Source organism: Limulus polyphemus, unplaced genomic scaffold (genome assembly GCF_000517525.1).
Source record: "Limulus polyphemus unplaced genomic scaffold, Limulus_polyphemus-2.1.2 Scaffold658, whole genome shotgun sequence".
In the NCBI taxonomy this organism is placed as follows: Eukaryota; Metazoa; Arthropoda; class Merostomata; order Xiphosura; family Limulidae; genus Limulus; species Limulus polyphemus.
In genome coordinates, this window is record NW_013666268.1 from 264824 (window position 1) to 272362 (window position 7539).

At 32.9% G+C, this 7539-nt stretch overlaps 1 pseudogene; it reads right to left on the minus strand.

Annotated features, from left to right (window-relative positions):
• LOC106459763 overlaps window positions 1-3783 on the minus strand; it is a 37548-nt pseudogene extending 33765 nt beyond the window's left edge.
• Window positions 3784-7539: the final 3756 nt, after the last annotated feature.

Consider the following 7539-nt stretch of genomic DNA (forward strand, 5'->3'; position numbering starts at 1 on the left):
TTCAGTACCCATTTAAGCCGTCTCCAGCCATTATTTTATTCAAGTATGTTCAAATAAATTTTCTAAATTTCCATGCAGTTAATCACACCTGTACTGCTCATACGTCGCAAGGTCGTGATACTATAACTTTGGTCTAAAGTCTCAAACTGTCATTTTTATCAATTCTTTATAGACTTCTAGAAAGGTAGCCTATTCCGGTGTTTCTCAACTGGGGTGCCGCTGCACATAGAGGTTCCACGGACTTCCTCTAGGAGGAGGCGTTAAATTTTAGTAAAATATTGTAAGAAAACAACAACAAATTTATTGCTATCTCATATATTTCGAAAGTTTTTATGTATACTAAAAGAAAAATGAAGGTTGCCAAATTTAATTTCACCCGGGACCTATTGGGGTGGTATCTCTATGACCCCTCCTACCCATTCACTATGCCACTGTTAACTAAGCTATAAAACGTTAGGGGTACCGTGGGTGGAAATTGTAGAGTATGTGTAGGGGTATCTCGAGCAAAAAAGGGTTGAGAAACACTGGTCCATTCAAACAGCTAATATAAAAACCTGTAAAAACTGGCTTCAGATTGCTTAGAATTGTATACAAGCTATTAGTTAAAGGATACATAGCCTGAGAACGTATGGGACACCGCACTAATGCTTTGCCTGAGTATAAGAGTGGGATATATCTATAATTCAGACATTTGTTTCTCTTCAATTTGGGCTCTCCTGTCTCTTGGTTTGTAGCTATTTTTCTTACTTTCGACCCCTCGCAGTTAGAACATCAAATCACATAAATAAGTTTATAGTTCCAAGTTCATTTATGTTTCCTTGTTTTCCTTTAGTGTCTGTGTTCGCTTTATTCTTTGATTAACAGCCATGAACCTGCGCTGTTCTAATACCGTAAACTTTTCAGTCTGCCAGACATGGGTGTACCTGAATACTACACACGATACTTATGCAACTAACAAGGATAACTGCCTAAATCTTACAGCCCTTCTTCAACTACTAATGCATATTCTATGTGACGGCCCTGGTTATGAACTATTATCCTGCAATGCCATTTCTAGAGGTTTTGGTAATATACTGAGGTCATGTTGTCTCCCTTTGTTCTACATGCTTTCTAAGATTTATCAACCGTGCATGAACAACGACTTTCGAGAGCCCATTTAAAAAACCCATAAGTATAGAAGTGCATGAGATATATTTGCAAATGGCATATCATGGATTCCCCTTTGCACTTGAATCTTGTGAAGGAAATGATATGTTATCTTAAATGAGTGGCTAAATACTTTATCTTGATGGAACCATACATCATTGGCTAACATTCCATCCAAACATGATATTTTTTCCTAGTATAAAGGCATCAGCATGTTAACCTAATAGAGTTCACACTGGCATTCTTGTATTGTCGTGTTTATCCTACCATTATAATTGTAACCTGCAACCATTTTAATTCCTTTGAGAAAAAAAAAAACCCTTGTGACAAGCTCTTTGTCATTTTTGATATGTTGTGTCACTGGGCGGGTGATAATAAAATGCCTGGACCTTTTGCAAACACACATAAGTAGACAAACGCTTCGCCCAAGATGATGTCATGCTTCCATTTGTCACATGTCAGATGCTGCTTGTACAGCTTGCAACAACTAAGTGCTTTTTGGTAAGCTTGTGACCAAGGCTCATGTGTCACTTTTGTAGACCTAAATCCGTGTGAACTATCATGTTTATAATTCTGAAGAATGTTCCTACTTGAGATGCAATGGCCCGCTGTGTTCTTGGATTAATTCTGGTAACAAGCTCCATAACATACTTCAGTAACTCTATTTTGATTGGCCTGTTTTTATAACTGATGGAATCACGCTTTCCTTTGCTTTATCGTTATGGTATAAGTATCCTTTACCTTTGTCCAAAACACAGAATTTGGTGTTTTGCATGTTTTTATAATCGCATTGGAAATTCTTTTAATGTGTCACCCCCCCCCCCCAACTTTTTAGATCGCACCTATACTTGCAAGCGACTACACTTCAACTGAATTGCAACATAGGGATCACCTAGCTTTCAATATTTGTAGACACACGCTATGAGATGGTCAGATATAAAATGAATGGATATGCAAATTGTTTTTAAAGAACCTGAACAACCCTTTATGTAACTGCATCACTGAAGACTTAAAATACTAAATCATTCATAACAATAGTTATTACTTGTAGGTACTCAGAGTATGAAATTCCACTAGGAAGCAGTTTTCTTTCTTCAGTATTTTGCTCCATAATTTGAAAATCTGCCACAGAAGTAACCCTAGTGAATAAGAATATAAATTTTTGAATTAGTTGTCTAAATCAGATAATGATAAAACAAACATGGTGACATCAAAATACTGCCTATATATCACTTCCTGATAGAAAAATATGTTTTCATAGCCCCAGGAGACATAATAAGTATGTCAATGCTAGATAGTGATATGATAAAAAATACTTTACATAACTGGGTGATATGGTCAGAATAACTTTTTGTGGTTTAGAGACGAGTATATATATAGATATATAAGAAATTAGACTTTTAGAGAAAAAAATCACCTTTAAAAACTATAATAGTAATTTATTAACCTGGTTACGTTTCGAGCAAACACTCTTTTTCTAGCCAGAAACAATTACAGGAACGTTATGAAATGAAACAATACAGAAAAGCAGAATGTAACGCGAGATAGAACTACGAGAATTAAAACAATATAATAAATCTGGTGATTCAAAACCAACTTTACATAGCAAAGAAAGAAATAACTTAAACATTTTAAGATAATAAAAGAAGGGTATTAAAACGAAGAAAATTATAAAAGGCTGAACCGTTCGTTAATACCCAAAGGACTTAAACAACCTAATTTAACGAACGGTTTAGCTGTTTTTACCTTTTTTTGATAGTCTTCTTTTATTATCTTGAAATGTGTATTTCTTTCTTTGCTATGTAAAGTTGTTCTATATTTCTAATAATTTCTTATACTGTTTTTAATCACCAGCTTTATTATATTGTTTTTACTATATTGTTTAATTCTCGTGGTTCTATCTCGCGTTACGTTCTGTTTTGTGCATTGTTTCATTTCAAAACGTTCCTGTAATTGTCATTAACCGACAGGCTTGTTTCTGATCCGAAATGTCGCCAGGTAAATAAATTATTACCATAGTTTTTAAAGGTGATTTTTCTCTAAAAGTCTAATTTATTTTATTTTATCACCTTCGCATTTTTTCTACTTATTTATATATATATCTCAAGCGAACCTGGTCCTTCATCTAGGTTTAAAATTTGATATTTCCTTTTTAATGTTTCTATAAATTCACGTATTTTTCTTTGTTTGGAGTAACTAGGCTGTACAGTACTACTAGCACCAGTCCAATTAATGCCACGAGCTTTATAGCATCATGCTCTAAGCAACAGCCGATTTACTTCCAATGATCCCCCTTTTTTTTTAAAACATCATACGAGCCCAACATGGCCAGGTGGTTAGGATACTCGACTCGCAATCTGACGGTCGCGGGTTCGAATCCCCGTCCCACCAAACATGCTCGCCCTTTCAGCCGTGGGGGCGTTATAATGTGACGGTCAATCCCACTATTCGTTGGTAAAAGAGTAACCCAAGAGTTGACGGTGGGTGGTGATGACTAGCTGCCTTCCCTCTAGTCTTACATTGCTAAATTAGGGACGGCTAACGCAGATAGCCCTCGTGTAGCATTGCGCGAAATTCAAAACAAACAAACCCAACATACAGCTTATCCCCATTACAGGGTAACTCATAGATATCCATTATTGTTGTTATTATTTGTTTGTTTCTTTTACAAAATTTATACTCTTTTTTTTACCTCTATAGAATTTATCATATAGTTTACTCTTACGTATTAATGGTACTTCCACCCCTGTTCCTTCGAGCAAGTTACATATCTTATTAGAGACTTTGAGATAATAAGAAAAACACACATATTTCACATTTGTTTTCTATTTTATGTTTTAAATTTTAAAATAAAATTAGTTTATGTTATTAATTATATATTCCTTAACAATAGAATATTTTTCACAAAATTCTTACTTTGGAAATACCTTCACTATATGTACTAATTTAAAACATTCTTTAAACCATTGCTTCATAAAGATCTATTTTTTGAGAAAAACAAACTATGTGATTATAATGTGGAAAACACTTGCCTAGGGTATTCTCAAGTTTACTTGACCTAGTAGGTGATCTTAGCTTAGCATGTTCTTTCACATGCGTTAGTAATTTTCTTTTTGTGGAGCCAAAATAGCCTTGCTGACAGCGAAGACAAATAAATTTGTAAATCACAGAAGATTATTGTGAAGTCGGAATTTGGTCCTTGAATTTGATCCACTCTTAGATCAGGAAGACTAGCTTGCTTATTCTCCTATTCTTCTGATTAACGGAGAAATTAATTCAAGAAAATAATAATTAGTAACATACGGTGTTAAAATGAATAAATAGATAATATATTGAACAAAATATTCCCTTAATTCTGTTCTACTGTGATATAAATAAAATTGATATAAAATAACACTTCACCAACTTAATCCAGTTTATGTAGAAAATGTTGTCGTCAGTCAATTTCTTAATATAAATGGCGTTTTAACCACTCCTAAGGTTTTCGTATTCCAGGTCTCGAGAACGTTGGTATTCGACGATAGGCTTTATATACTGTTCCCTCCCACAAACAAATCCGATAAATATTCCTCCTTACCCCAGTAGACCCTTCATTCAAATCATTTATCATTTAAAGAAACATACGATTTATATAGCTTTTCAGGAACATTAGGAAACATTACTAAGCTCACAGTCATCATAAGAAAGAAGTAACTGAAGAATGGGCTTATTATAAATCAGTGTGGTAGTATATCTCTGAAATATAGGCTAAATATATTCTAAAATACGTATATGCAACTGGTCACTCACCAAAACTTTTGTGCTGAATAACTAAACATTATACGCTAAGCTAGCTATTAATAATTCTTCCTCATCTTCACTTCTGTTGTAGCGAATTGTCCCAATGATTACTCATTTTTCTTAGTATCAAGACGATTGCTCTATATCAGATGTCCAATTATATTAAATGCCTGGAATTCTAAAATGCTGCTCTTATGCTTTTAAGAAAACTATTATCTATAAAAGATGAAATTAGATTTGGATCAAGGAGTATTTTTAAGGTATGAATTTAGAATTCTTTTTATAAAATATAGAAGTTGGATTAAGGATTTATTCCAGGAACATTGTTAAAAAGTAGGGAAAGTAGATAGATTATAATTGCTAAAGAAGATATTGTCTTCTGTATTAGTATTTTGGACTTAATCATCGATTCCAAAATTTGTAAATAACCATCTATGTTTTTTAATTGAATGACAAATATGGATTATCGTTTCTTTTTAAAAGGTCAACTATTTGGATTCAGTTTCAAATTCTCTGAATCCTTACGATCTCTTTCTGCAATAAATCCTAACTACTCACGATTCTTTACTCCAGATTGCAGAAATTTACCAACTATATTTTATATATCACAGATTTAAAATTATCAAAATGTGCATATCACCCAGGAAATATTTGTTTACGATAGATTTTCACAAAGATGCGTTTCCGTCATAGTCAGATGGACAGTATCATTATGAGATCTAACCTCGCACCAGCTATAGCTAACATATTTTTGAGATATGATAAAAGACTGTTGTTGTCAGACAGTCCTATATCTTCTCAGTTGCTTTTTAAAAGACGCCACGTGGATGATTGTTTTTATTTTAGTTTGTGTCATAAAAAAACATGTAGATAGTTTTAAAATTATTTCAATAATATATCTTTTAGTATGAAGTTCACTGTTCAACAAGAACAATATTCAAACAGCCACAAAATATTTGTTTGGCATTTAAAATTGTAATATTATGGTTTTCATACTGCATAATAAATAGCTATAAGATATATTTTGAAATATTTAACTGAGAAATTAAGTGGAATATGAAAACAAAAACATCTGCAGTCAAGTGCTCAAATATGATATTTTTCATCATGAATATTAAGCATATTTGTTTCCAATGTTTCATTTACTTTCGGGAAAATAAGTTTTTAAAAGATCTGACCATGCTTAAATATTCACTCTCTCCAACAAAATTTATCTTTTGTTTTTAAGCCGAGTTTAAACATATCATGAACTACGATAGCTGCTAAAATACTGATGATCGAAAAAAAGTTGATTTTTCGATTGTTAGACGAAATTCAAAATTCATGCATATGTTTTTCATAATATTATTATTCATATTATTTACGTTTCACAAGCCTACAGGAAAAACAGTTATAAATATTTTATTCAAACCTAAGCAAACCTACTGAAAAATTAATTTTTTCATTACGTTTTAAGTTTCTCTTCGAAGCCATTCAAGCACCGAAGCCTACAGCAAAAATGGCTAGTTATACTGAGCCCAAATCTATGCACAGCTACTAAACAAACTCCTGAAAAGGTTGTAGGGCTATTTTTAATTTGATTCTTGAAAGTCGAGATTTCCACCCTCTAAAATTTTCTAAGTTCTTCGCTACCAACATAAGCTTTTCGAAGCCATTCCAGCATCACAGAAATGTAGAAGCTATTTAAGCACCCTTATACTAGTTGGAAATGGTCCATCTTTTACTAGTTGGGAATGCTTTGTATTATTAGAGTATACAATATGTATACTAATAACAGCATCTCCAGCCTTAATATTATTTATTTTACTTTTACGAGCCGCTAAAGAATAAATGGCTACGAATATTTTACTGAAACCTGGACAATAGTAATGAACACAGTATTGTTTATGTCATAGGGTAGTTTTAAAATTAATTCAAGCGCCTTCGTTTTTTCGCCCTGAAGAATTTCTCTAAGTCCTTCACTTTCCGCCATTGAAAAAAATCCGGTGTTTTACTAATGAACATTAATTGGAAAATAATTTTTGCAACTTATAGCACATTAATTGGAAACTGTCACATTGAAGATTCTTCATTTTTCGAGTTCACTGTTGTACTTTGTCTCAACATGGTTTTCTGCGACTATTTCAGTGGGTTTTCTAAAAGTAGACGATTATCATAGTCGATTTCTCTACTTTTGTGAGTGTTGATTTATTCTACTGATTTTCATACTTCGCTCAAATTGTAAGTGCGTATTTTAGTATTATTATTCATATCGTTTGTTTTACAAGCCTAGGGCAAAATTGGCTGGGTATTCTGCTCCAAAATCTTGACAGATATATTAGGTCGTCAAGAAATTAATGTCGCTTTTTTTTAGATGAAAAAATACGAACAACTTATATATCAAAACAAACACTTATTAAATGAAATAGTCTCCATTCTTAACGATGATGCTTTTCCATCTTAGAATCAGGTTGTTAATGCCCTGATTAAAAAAATCACTTTGCTTTGAAGCAAAAAATATGTCGATGTCCTCTTTCATACCTTCCATAGTTGCATACGTCTTCCCATTAAGATGGTGTTGCAGCTAACGAAAAATATAGTAATCTGATGGTGTCATATCTGGAGAATATGGTG